Below are 12,278 nucleotides of genomic sequence, written 5' to 3' on the forward strand. Positions count from 1 at the left end.
GTTGTGTGTTGTATTTTTGGCTCCCGTTCAGCCCTTGAAGGCTCTAGGGCCACCAGACTTGCACTCCTGTCTATATCTCAACGCCCTCTATCAGAATCCATAGTTTCGAGAAGATCTGAGAAACTTAATTTTCTGACCCAAAAAATCAATAAGTGGTACCCCTTTGTGTTTTTTGGGGGGAAATGTTCACATTTCTCTGATCTTCTCCAAACTTTGGAATCAGATAGGGGGCGCTGAGACATAGACAGGAGCGCAGGTCTGGTGGCCCTAGAGCCTTCCAGAGCTAAACGAGAGCCCAAAACACAAAAACGTACCAGCTCTCATTAACGTAGTGGCCCCCATATAACGGGTCCATGAGAACTGCCTTTTTTATGCAAATTATGCGCTTAAATCACCTAAAAGTTAGATGGATGTGTTTGTTCGGTTTAGTGTGCCCAGTATAGTAGAGGTTTTTCATCCATAAAAATTGTTATTAAATGTAAAATATCATCTATAAACACTGTGTCCTGGAGTCAGTTATATGTCGGCCACTACATGTTACATTCAGGGTAATGATGTGAGGACTCAAGTTTAGAAAGAGTATATTTATTAATAAAATAAACAAGCAAAAATACAATAACCCACAGAGGCGAAATACACAATCAGATATAACAAAACACAACTCAAACATACCAAAAATGAATCACAAGAAAACGGTAGATAAAGACCAGGGAGGGACAGGAGGGGCAGACCCGGGAGAGATGGGAGGGACAGTAAAGGGAGGGATGGGAGGGACGGACCAGGGAGGGATGGGAGGGACAGACCAGGGAGGGACGGGAGGGACAGACCAGGGAGGGATGGGAGGGACACACCAGGGAGGGACATTAGGGACAGGCCAGGGAGGGACGGGAGGGACAGGAGGGACAGTCCAGGGAGGAACCAGGGAGAGACGGGAGGGAAGGAGGAACAGACCAGGGAGGGACGTTAGGGATAGGCCAGGGAGGGATAGAAAGTTCAGGAGGCCGGGGCGGCCCGCAGAGATCATCCACCCTGTTATCAGTTTCATCAATTTCATATATCCAATGCATATTGATATTAAATGTGAAATATAATCTATAAACACTGTCTTCGGACCGGTTATCTGGCAGCTCGAAATAAATGGGAAGTTGTATGTTGTGTTTTTGGCTCCCGCTCAGCCCTTGAAGGCTCTAGGGCCACCAGACTTGCACTACTGTCTATATCTCAACGCCCTCTATCAGAATCCATAGTTTCGAGAAGATCTGAGAAACTTAATTTTCTGACCCAAAAAATCAATAAGTGGTACCTCTTTGTGTTTTTTGGGGGGAAATTTTCACGTTTCTCTGATCTTCTCCAAACTTTGGAATCAGATAGGGGGCGCTGAGACATAGACAGGAGCGCAGGTCTGGTGGCCCTAGAGCCTTCCAGAGCTAAACGAGAGCCAAAAACACAAAAACGTACCAGCTCTCGTTAACGTAGTGGTCCCTAAAAAAAACGGGTCCACGAGAACTGCCTTTTCTATGCAAATTATGTGTTTAAATCGCCTGAAAGTTAGATGGATGTGTTTGTAGAGTAGAGTAGAGTAGAGGTTTTTCATCCATAAAAATTGTTATTAAATGTAAAATATCATCTATAAACACTGTGTCCTGGAGTCAGTTATATGGCGGCCACAACATGTTACATTCAGGGTAATGATGTGAGGACTCAAGTTTAGAAAGAGTATATTTATTAATAAAATAAACAAGCACAAAAACAATAACCCACAGAGGCTAAATACACAATCAGAAATAACAAAACACAACTAAAACATACCAAAAATGAATCACAAGAAAATGGTAGAGAAAGACCAGGGAGGGACGGGGGGGGTGGACCAGGGAGGGATGGGAGGGACAGACCAGGGAGGGACATTAGGGACAGGACAGGGAGGGACGGGAGGGAGGGACAGGGGGCACAGTCCAGGGAGGGACCAGGGAGGGACCAGGGAGAGACGGGAGTGAAGGAGGGACAGACCATGGAGGGACAAGCCAGGGATGGACGTTAGGGACAGGCCAGGGAGGGCCAGAAAGTTCAGGAGGCCGGGGTGGCCTGCAGAGATCATCCACCCTGTTATCAGTTTCATCAATTTCATATATCTAATGCAAATTGATATCAAATGTGAAATATAATCTATAAACACTGTCTTCGGAACGGTTATCTGGCAGCTCGAAATAAATGGGAAGTTGTATGTTGTGTTTTTGGCTCCCGCTCAGCCCTTGAAGGCTCTAGGGCCACCAGACTTGCACTACTGTCTATATCTCAACTCCCTCTATCAGAATCCATAGTTTCGAGAAGATCTGAGAAACTTAATTTTCTGACCCAAAAAATCAATAAGTGGTACCCCTTTGTGTTTTTTGGGGGGAAATTTTCACGTTTCTCTGATCTTCTCCAAACTTTGGAATCAGATAGGGGGCGCTGAGACATAGACAGGAGCGCAGGTCTGGTGGCCCTAGAGCCTTCCAGAGCTAAACGAGAGCCAAAAACACAAAAACGTACCAGCTCTCATTAACGTAGTGGCCCCAAAATAACGAGTCCGTGAGAACTGCCTTTTCTATGCAAATTATGTGCTTTAATCACCTGAAAGTTAGATGGATGTGTTTGTTTGGTTTAGTGTGCCCAGTAGAGTAGACGTTTTTCATCCATATAAATTGTTATTAAATGTAAAATATCAACTATAAACACTGCGTCCTGGAATGAGTTATATGGCGGCCACTACATGTTACATTCAGGGTAATGATGTGAGGACTCAAGTTTAGAAAGAGTATATTTATTAATAAAATAAACAAGCACAAAAACAATAACCCACAGAGGGGAAATACAGAATAAGAAATAACAAAACACAACTCAAACATACCAAAAATGAATCACAAAAAAAACGGTAGAGAAAGACCAGGGAGGGACGGGAGGGACAGTACAGGGAGGGATGGGAGGGACGGACCAGGGGGGGATGGGAGGGACAGACCAGGGAGGGACAGGAGGGACGGAGCAGGGAGGGATGGGAGGGACAGTACAGGGAGGGATGGGAGGGACAGACCATTTAGGGATGGGAGAAACGAACCAGGGAGGGATGGTAGGGACGGACCAGATTGGGATGGGAGGGTCGGTCCAGGAAGGGACAGGAGGGGCAGACCAGGGAAGGATGGGAGGGACAGACCAGGGAGGGATGGGAGGGACAGACCAGTGAGGGACATTAGGGACAGGCCAAGGAGGGACGGGAGGGACAGGAGGGACAGTCCAGGGAGGGACCAGGTAGAGACAGGACAGAAAGACCAGGGAGAGACAGGGAGGGCCAGAACAGGGAGGGATGGGAGGGACAGACAATTTAGGGATGGGAGGGACGGCCCAGGGAGGGATGGTAGGGATGGACCTGATTGGGATGGGAGGGTCGGACCAGGGAGGGACGGGAGGGGCAGGCCAGGGAGGCAAGGAGGGACAGACCAGGGAGGGACATTAGGGACAGGCCAGGGAGCGACGGGAGGGACAGGCCAGGGACAGACCAGGGAGGGACCAGGGAGAGACGGGAGGGAAGGAGGGACAGACCAGGGAGGGAAAGGCCAAGGATGGATGTTAGGGACAGGCCAGGGAGGGACCGAAAGTTCAGGAGGCCGGGGCGGCCCGCAGCGTTCATCCACCCTGTTATCAGTTTCATCAGCTTCATATATCCAATGCAAATTGATATTAAATGTGAAATATAGTCTATAAACACTGTCTTCGGACCGGTTATCTGGCAGCTCGAAATAAATGGGAAGTTGTGTGTTGTATTTTTGGCTCCCGTTCAGCCCTTGAAGGCTCTAGGGCCACCAGACTTGCACTCCTGTCTATATCTCAACGCCCTCTATCAGAATCCATAGTTTCGAGAAGATCTGAGAAACTTAATTTTCTGACCCAAAAAATCAATAAGTGGTACCCCTTTGTGTTTTTTGGGGGGAAATGTTCACATTTCTCTGATCTTCTCCAAACTTTGGAATCAGATAGGGGGCGCTGAGACATAGACAGGAGCGCAGGTCTGGTGGCCCTAGAGCCTTCCAGAGCTAAACGAGAGCCCAAAACACAAAAACGTACCAGCTCTCATTAACGTAGTGGCCCCCATATAACGGGTCCATGAGAACTGCCTTTTTTATGCAAATTATGCGCTTAAATCACCTAAAAGTTAGATGGATGTGTTTGTTCGGTTTAGTGTGCCCAGTAGAGTAGAGGTTTTTCATCCATAAAAATTGTTATTAAATGTAAAATATCATCTATAAACACTGTGTCCTGGAGTCAGTTATATGTCGGCCACTACATGTTACATTCAGGGTAATGATGTGAGGACTCAAGTTTAGAAAGAGTATATTTATTAATAAAATAAACAAGCAAAAATACAATAACCCACAGAGGCGAAATACACAATCAGATATAACAAAACACAACTCAAACATACCAAAAATGAATCACAAGAAAACGGTAGATAAAGACCAGGGAGGGACAGGAGGGGCAGACCCGGGAGAGATGGGAGGGACAGTAAAGGGAGGGATGGGAGGGACGGACCAGGGAGGGATGGGAGGGACAGACCAGGGAGGGACGGGAGGGACAGACCAGGGAGGGATGGGAGGGACACACCAGGGAGGGACATTAGGGACAGGCCAGGGAGGGACGGGAGGGACAGGAGGGACAGTCCAGGGAGGAACCAGGGAGAGACGGGAGGGAAGGAGGAACAGACCAGGGAGGGACGTTAGGGATAGGCCAGGGAGGGATAGAAAGTTCAGGAGGCCGGGGCGGCCCGCAGAGATCATCCACCCTGTTATCAGTTTCATCAATTTCATATATCCAATGCATATTGATATTAAATGTGAAATATAATCTATAAACACTGTCTTCGGACCGGTTATCTGGCAGCTCGAAATAAATGGGAAGTTGTATGTTGTGTTTTTGGCTCCCGCTCAGCCCTTGAAGGCTCTAGGGCCACCAGACTTGCACTACTGTCTATATCTCAACGCCCTCTATCAGAATCCATAGTTTCGAGAAGATCTGAGAAACTTAATTTTCTGACCCAAAAAATCAATAAGTGGTACCTCTTTGTGTTTTTTGGGGGGAAATTTTCACGTTTCTCTGATCTTCTCCAAACTTTGGAATCAGATAGGGGGCGCTGAGACATAGACAGGAGCGCAGGTCTGGTGGCCCTAGAGCCTTCCAGAGCTAAACGAGAGCCAAAAACACAAAAACGTACCAGCTCTCGTTAACGTAGTGGTCCCTAAAAAAAACGGGTCCACGAGAACTGCCTTTTCTATGCAAATGATGTGTTTAAATCGCCTGAAAGTTAGATGGATGTGTTTGTAGAGTAGAGTAGAGTAGAGTAGAGGTTTTTCATCCATAAAAATTGTTATTAAATGTAAAATATCATCTATAAACACTGTGTCCTGGAGTCAGTTATATGGCGGCCACAACATGTTACATTCAGGGTAATGATGTGAGGACTCAAGTTTAGAAAGAGTATATTTATTAATAAAATAAACAAGCACAAAAACAATAACCCACAGAGGCTAAATACACAATCAGAAATAACAAAACACAACTAAAACATACCAAAAATGAATCACAAGAAAATGGTAGAGAAAGACCAGGGAGGGACGGGGGGGGTGGACCAGGGAGGGATGGGAGGGACAGACCAGGGAGGGACATTAGGGACAGGACAGGGAGGGACGGGAGGGAGGGACAGGGGGCACAGTCCAGGGAGGGACCAGGGAGGGACCAGGGAGAGACGGGAGTGAAGGAGGGACAGACCATGGAGGGACAAGCCAGGGATGGACGTTAGGGACAGGCCAGGGAGGGCCAGAAAGTTCAGGAGGCCGGGGTGGCCTGCAGAGATCATCCACCCTGTTATCAGTTTCATCAATTTCATATATCTAATGCAAATTGATATCAAATGTGAAATATAATCTATAAACACTGTCTTCGGAACGGTTATCTGGCAGCTCGAAATAAATGGGAAGTTGTATGTTGTGTTTTTGGCTCCCGCTCAGCCCTTGAAGGCTCTAGGGCCACCAGACTTGCACTACTGTCTATATCTCAACTCCCTCTATCAGAATCCATAGTTTCGAGAAGATCTGAGAAACTTAATTTTCTGACCCAAAAAATCAATAAGTGGTACCCCTTTGTGTTTTTTGGGGGGAAATTTTCATGTTTCTCTGATCTTCTCCAAACGTTGGAATCAGATAGGGGGCACTGAGACATAGACAGGAGCGCAGGTCTGGTGGCCCTAGAGCCTTCCAGAGCTAAACGGGAGCCCAAAACACAAAAACGTACCAGCTCTCATTAACGTAGTGGCCCCAAAATAACGAGTCCATGAGAACTGCCTTTTCTATGCAAATTATGCGCTTTAATCACCTGAAACTTAGATGGATGTGTTTGTTCGGTTTAGTGTGCCCAGTAGAGTAGACGTTTTTTATCCATAAAAATTGTTATTAAATGTAAAATATCAACTATAAACACTGCGTCCTGGAATCAGTTATATGGCGGCCACTACATGTTACATTCAGGGTAATGATGTGAGGACTCAAGTTTAGAAAGAGTATATTTATTAATAAAATAAACAAGCACAAAAACAATAACCCACAGAGGGGAAATACAGAATCAGAAATAACAAAACACAATTCAAACATACCAAAAATGAATCACAAAAAAAAACGGTAGAGAAAGACCAGGGCGGGACGGGAGGGACAGTACAGGGAGGGATGGGAGGGACGGACCAGGGGGGGATGGGAGGGACAGACCAGGGAGGGACAGGAGGGACGGAGCAGGGAGGGATGGGAGGGACAGTACAGGGAGGGATGGAAGGGACAGACCATTTAGGGATGGGAGGGACAAACCAGGGAGGGATGGTAGGGACAGACCAGATTGGGATGGGAGGGTCGGACCAGGGAGGGACAGGAGGAGCAGACCAGGGAAGGATGGGAGGGACAGACCAGGGAGGGATGGGAGGGACAGACCAGTGAGGGACATTAGGGACAGGCCAAGGAGGGACGGGAGGGACAGGAGGGACAGTCCAGGGAGGGACCAGGGAGAGACGGGAGGGAAAGACCAGGGAGATACAGGGAGGGGCAGTACAGGGAGGGATGGGAGGGACAGACAATTTAGGGATGGGAGGGACGGCCCAGGGAGGGATGGTAGGGATGGACCTGATTGGGATGGGAGGGTCGGACCAGGAAGGGACGGGAGGGGCAGACCAGGGAGGGAAGGAGGGACAGACTAGGGAGGGACATTAGGGACAGGCCAGGCAGGGTCGGGAGGGACAGGCCAGGGACAGACCAGGGAGGGACCAGGGAGAGACGGGAGGGAAGGAGGGACAGACCAGGGAGGGACAGGCCAAGGATGGACGTTAGGGACAGGCCAGGGAGGGACAGAAAGTTCAGGAGGCCGGGGCGGCCCACAGAGTTCATCCACCCTGTTATCAGTTTCATCAATTTCATATATCCAATGTAAATTGATGTCAAATGTGAAATATAATCTATAAACACTGTCTTCGGACCGGTTATCTGGCAGCTCGAAATAAATGGGAAGTTGTATGTTGTATTTTTGGCTCCCGTTCAGCCCTTGAAGGCTCTAGGGCCACCAGACTTGCACTCCTGTCTATATCTCAACGCCCTCTATCAGAATCCATTGTTTCGAGAAGATCTGAGAAACTTAATTTTCTCACCCAAAAAATCAATAAGTGGTACCCCTTTGTGTTTTTTTGGGGGAAAATTTCACATTTCTCTGATCTTCTCCAAACTTTGGAATCAGATAGGGGGCGCTGAGACATAGACAGGAGCGCAGGTCTGGTGGCCCTAGAGCCTTCCAGAGCTAAACGAGAGCCAAAAACACAAAAACGTACCAGCTCTCATTAACGTAGTGGCTCCAAAATAACGAGTCCATGAGAACTGCCTTTTCTATGCAAATTATGCACTTTAATCACCTGAAAGTTAGATGGATGTGTTTGTTTGGCTTAGTATGCCCAGTAGAGTAGAGGTTTTTCATCCATAAAAATTGTTATTAAATGTAAAATATCATCTATAAACACTCTGTCCTGGAGTCAGTTATATGGCGGCCACTACATGTTACATTCAGGGTAATGATGTGAGGACTCAAGTTTAGAAAGAGTATATTTATTAATAAAATAAACAAGCACAAAAACAATAACCCACAGAGGGGAAATACAGAATCAGAAATAACAAAACACAACTCAAACATACCAAAAATGAATCACAAAAAAAACGGTAGAGAAAGACCAGGGAGGGACGGGAGGGACAGTACAGGGAGGGATGGGAGGGACAGACCAGGGAAGGTCGGGAGGGACGGAGCAGGGAGGGATGGGAGGGACAGTACAGGGAGGGATGGGAGGGACAGACCATTTAGGGATGGGAGGGACGGACCAGGGAGGGATGGGAGGGACAGACCAGTGAGGGACATTAGGGACAGGCCAAGGAGGGACGGGAGGGACAGGAGGGACAGTTCAGGGAGGGACCAGGTAGAGACAGGACAGAAAGACCAGGGAGAGACAGGGAGGGGCAGTACAGGGAGGGATGGGAGGGACAGACAATTTAGGGATGGGAGGGACGGCCCTGGGAGGGATGGTAGGGATGGACCTGATTGGGATGGGAGGGTCGGACCAGGGAGGGACGGGAGGGGCAGGCCAGGGAGAGAAGGAGGGACAGACCAGGGAGGGACATTAGGGACAGGCCAGGGAGCGACGGGAGGGACAGGCCAGGGACAAACCAGGGAGGGACCAGGGAGAGACGGGAGGGAAGGAGGGACAGACCAGGGAGGGAAAGGCCAAGGATGGATGTTAGGGACAGGCCAGGGAGGGACAGAAAGTTCAGGAGGTCGGGGCGGCCCGCAGTGTTCATCCACCCTGTTATCAGTTTCATCAATTTCATATATCCAATGCAAATTGATATTAAATGTGAAATATAATCTATAAACACTGTCTTCGGACCGGTTATCTGGCAACTCGAAATAAATGGGAAGTTGTATATTGTATTTTTGGCTCCCGTTCAGCCCTTGAAGGCTCTAGGGCCACCAGACTTGCACTCCTGTCTATATCTCAACGCCCTCTATCAGAATCCATAGTTTCGAGAAGATCTGAGAAACTTAATTTTCTGACCCAAAAAATCAATAAGTGGTACCCCTTTGTGTTTTTTGGGGGGAAATGTTCACATTTCTCTGATCTTCTCCAAACTTTGGAATCAGATAGGGGGCGCTGAGACATAGACAGGAGCGCAGGTCTGGTGGCCCTAGAGCCTTCCAGAGCTAAACGAGAGCCAAAAACACAAAAACGTACCAGCTCTCATTAACGTAGTGGCCCCCAAATAACGAGTCCATGAGAACTGCCTTTTCTATGCAAATTATGCGCTTAAATCACCTAAAAGTTAGATGGATGTGTTTGTTTGGTTTAGTGTGCCCAGTAGAGTAGACGTTTTTCATCCATAAAAATTGTTATTAAATGTAAAATATCAACTATAAACACTGTGTCCTGGAGTCAGTTATATGGCGGCCACTACATGTTACATTCAGGGTAATGATGTGAGGACTCAAGTTTAGAAAGAGTATATTTATTAATAAAATAAACAAGCAAAAAAACAATAACCCACAGAGGCTAAATACACAATCAGATATAACAAAACACAACTCAAACATACCAAAAATGAATCACAAGAAAACGGTAGATAAAGACCAGGGAGGGACGGGAGGGGCAGACCAGGGAGAGATGGGAGGGACTTACCAGGGGGGGACATTAGGGACAGGCCAGGGAGGGACGGGAGGGACAGGAGGGACAGACCAGGGAGGGACGTTAGGGATAGGCCAGGGAGGGATAGAAAGTTCAGGAGGCCGGGGCGGCCCGCAGAGATCATCCACCCTGTTATCAGTTTCATCAATTTCATATATCCAATGCAAATTGATATTAAATTTGAAATATAATCTTTAAACACTGTCTTCGGGCCGGTTATCTGGCAGCTCGAAATAAATGGGAAGTTGTATGTTGTGTTTTTGGCTCCCGTTCAGCTCTTGAAGGCTCTAGGGCCACCAGACTTGCACTCCTGTCTATATCTCAACGCCCTTTATCAGAATCCATAGTTTCGAGAAGATCTGAGAAACTTAATTTTCTGACCCAAAAAATCAATAAGTGGTACCCCTTTGTGTTTTTTGGGGGGAAATTTTCATGTTTCTCTGATCTTCTCCAAACGTTGGAATCAGATAGGGGGCGCTGAGACATAGACAGGAGCGCAGGTCTGGTGGCCCTAGAGCCTTCCAGAGCTAAACAGGAGCCCAAAACACAAAAACGTACCAGCTCTCGTTAACGTAGTGGCCCCAAAATAACGAGTCCACGAGAACTGCCTTTTCTATGCAAATTATGCGCTTTAATCACCTGAAAGTTAGATGGATGTGTTTGTTCGGTTTAGTGTGCCCAGTAGAGTAGAGGTTTTTCATCCATAAAAATTATTATTAAATGCGCTGCTTCTGCTTTCAGAGGGAAAAGCTGCCCATAACTGCTTGTCTGTGATCTGTAATCTTCTGTAAGAATTCGTAATAATTGCATATTATCAGCAAAAAGGAGCTAGCAAAAGATCCAGTGTGTATCTGTATTTCTGCACTCATCCAATGATTACATTTCCAACGTGTTTTTGCCTCGGTGAGTAATGTAGCCAATCACTGACCTGTTTGTAGACTTCTACAACGGAGTTGGCCAATCACTGACCTGTTTGTAGACTTCTACAACGGAGTTGGCCAATCACAGACCTGTTTGTAGACTTCTACAACAGAGTTGGCCAATCATAGACCTGTTTGTAGACTTCTACAACGGAGTTGGCCAATCACAGACCAGTTTGTAGACTTCTACAACAGAGTTGGCCAATCACAGACCTGTTTGTAGACTTCTACAACAGAGTTGGCCAATCATAGACCTGTTTGTAGACTTCTAGAACAGAGTTGGCCAATCACAGACCTGTTTGTAGACTTCTACAACGGAGTTGGCCAATCACAGACCTGTTTGTAGACTTCTACAACGGAGTTGGCCAATCACAGACCTGTTTGTAGACTTCTACAACGGAGTTGGCCAATCACAGACCTGTTTGTAGACTTCTACAATGGAGTTGGCCAATCACAGACCTGTTTGTAGACTTCTACAACAGAGTTGGCCAATCATAGACCTGTTTGTAGACTTCTACAACAGAGTTGGCCAATCACAGACCTGTTTGTAGACTTCTACAACGGAGTTGGCCAATCACAGGTGTTGAATTTGGAATCACTCAATGCTCGAGTGTTTGTCCGGGTGCTGAGTTCAGTTAAACACGCGTTTCAATCCTCTGTAAGTGCAGACATCGTGAAAATAAGAGATTCATTGTATACCAACGTCACTGCGGAACTTTGTGAGATTGCGTTTATTGAATGAGTGACAGCTTTTAGTGAATATAAAGTATATTACCACCTCTACACGCTACAAAACACTGATCCATCCACACACACATATGCGGGATTCACTCGAATAATGTGATGAAGGACAGTCATAAACATTCATGTCGAAATCAGGCTCCTAAAAATGTCAGGAAAACACGACTCCTGGCTGCATATCATTATCCACAGATGACTGAATCGTTGGTCAGTTGTAGTGAGGTTAACAGTGACACCAAAGCGCCGAAGCTTGTGTCAAAAAAATGAAACGATTTTCAGTGAAGCTTTGTATCGATGCTTGATTCGTTCTATCAAAATCATGTGACCTATGACATCGGTTCGGTTCACACACGCCCACGTGACTTCTTCGTACTCAGATTCAAAAAGCGCGACACGGGTGGTTAGAACTTATATTGTGCTAGTTTATTGAGTGTGTGTGTGTTAGTCTACTTGCTTTATTCTGCATCAAGTTTTACAAAATTTTGATTTTAGGAGTATGCAATGGAACACATTGTTGTCATGTATTTAAAATATTGATTAATTCATTTATTGTGCTGTACAATTGTGCTGAAAGCTTCACTGGTTCAAAAAAAAGCTTCACTTCGCCATCACTAGTAAGTTGTAAGAATCGTTTGCTCTACTCGTGTTTTCCTCCATTAACTCCAGACAGGCGGCCGCTCTTCTGCCCCGGCTGAGGCGCGTTACGGCCGGGAAAGTGACATCGATGCATTCCCTCTATATAGGCAGAGGTAATGAGACACAGGTGTAAACAGTGAGTGCTAATGAGTCCGGGCAAAGGATTATGGGTAATGTAGTCTATGATAGGATGGCAGTTCGGGTTG

This window comes from Pseudorasbora parva, chromosome 6 (assembly GCF_024679245.1).
Source record: "Pseudorasbora parva isolate DD20220531a chromosome 6, ASM2467924v1, whole genome shotgun sequence".
NCBI classification, from domain to species: domain Eukaryota; kingdom Metazoa; phylum Chordata; class Actinopteri; order Cypriniformes; family Gobionidae; genus Pseudorasbora; species Pseudorasbora parva.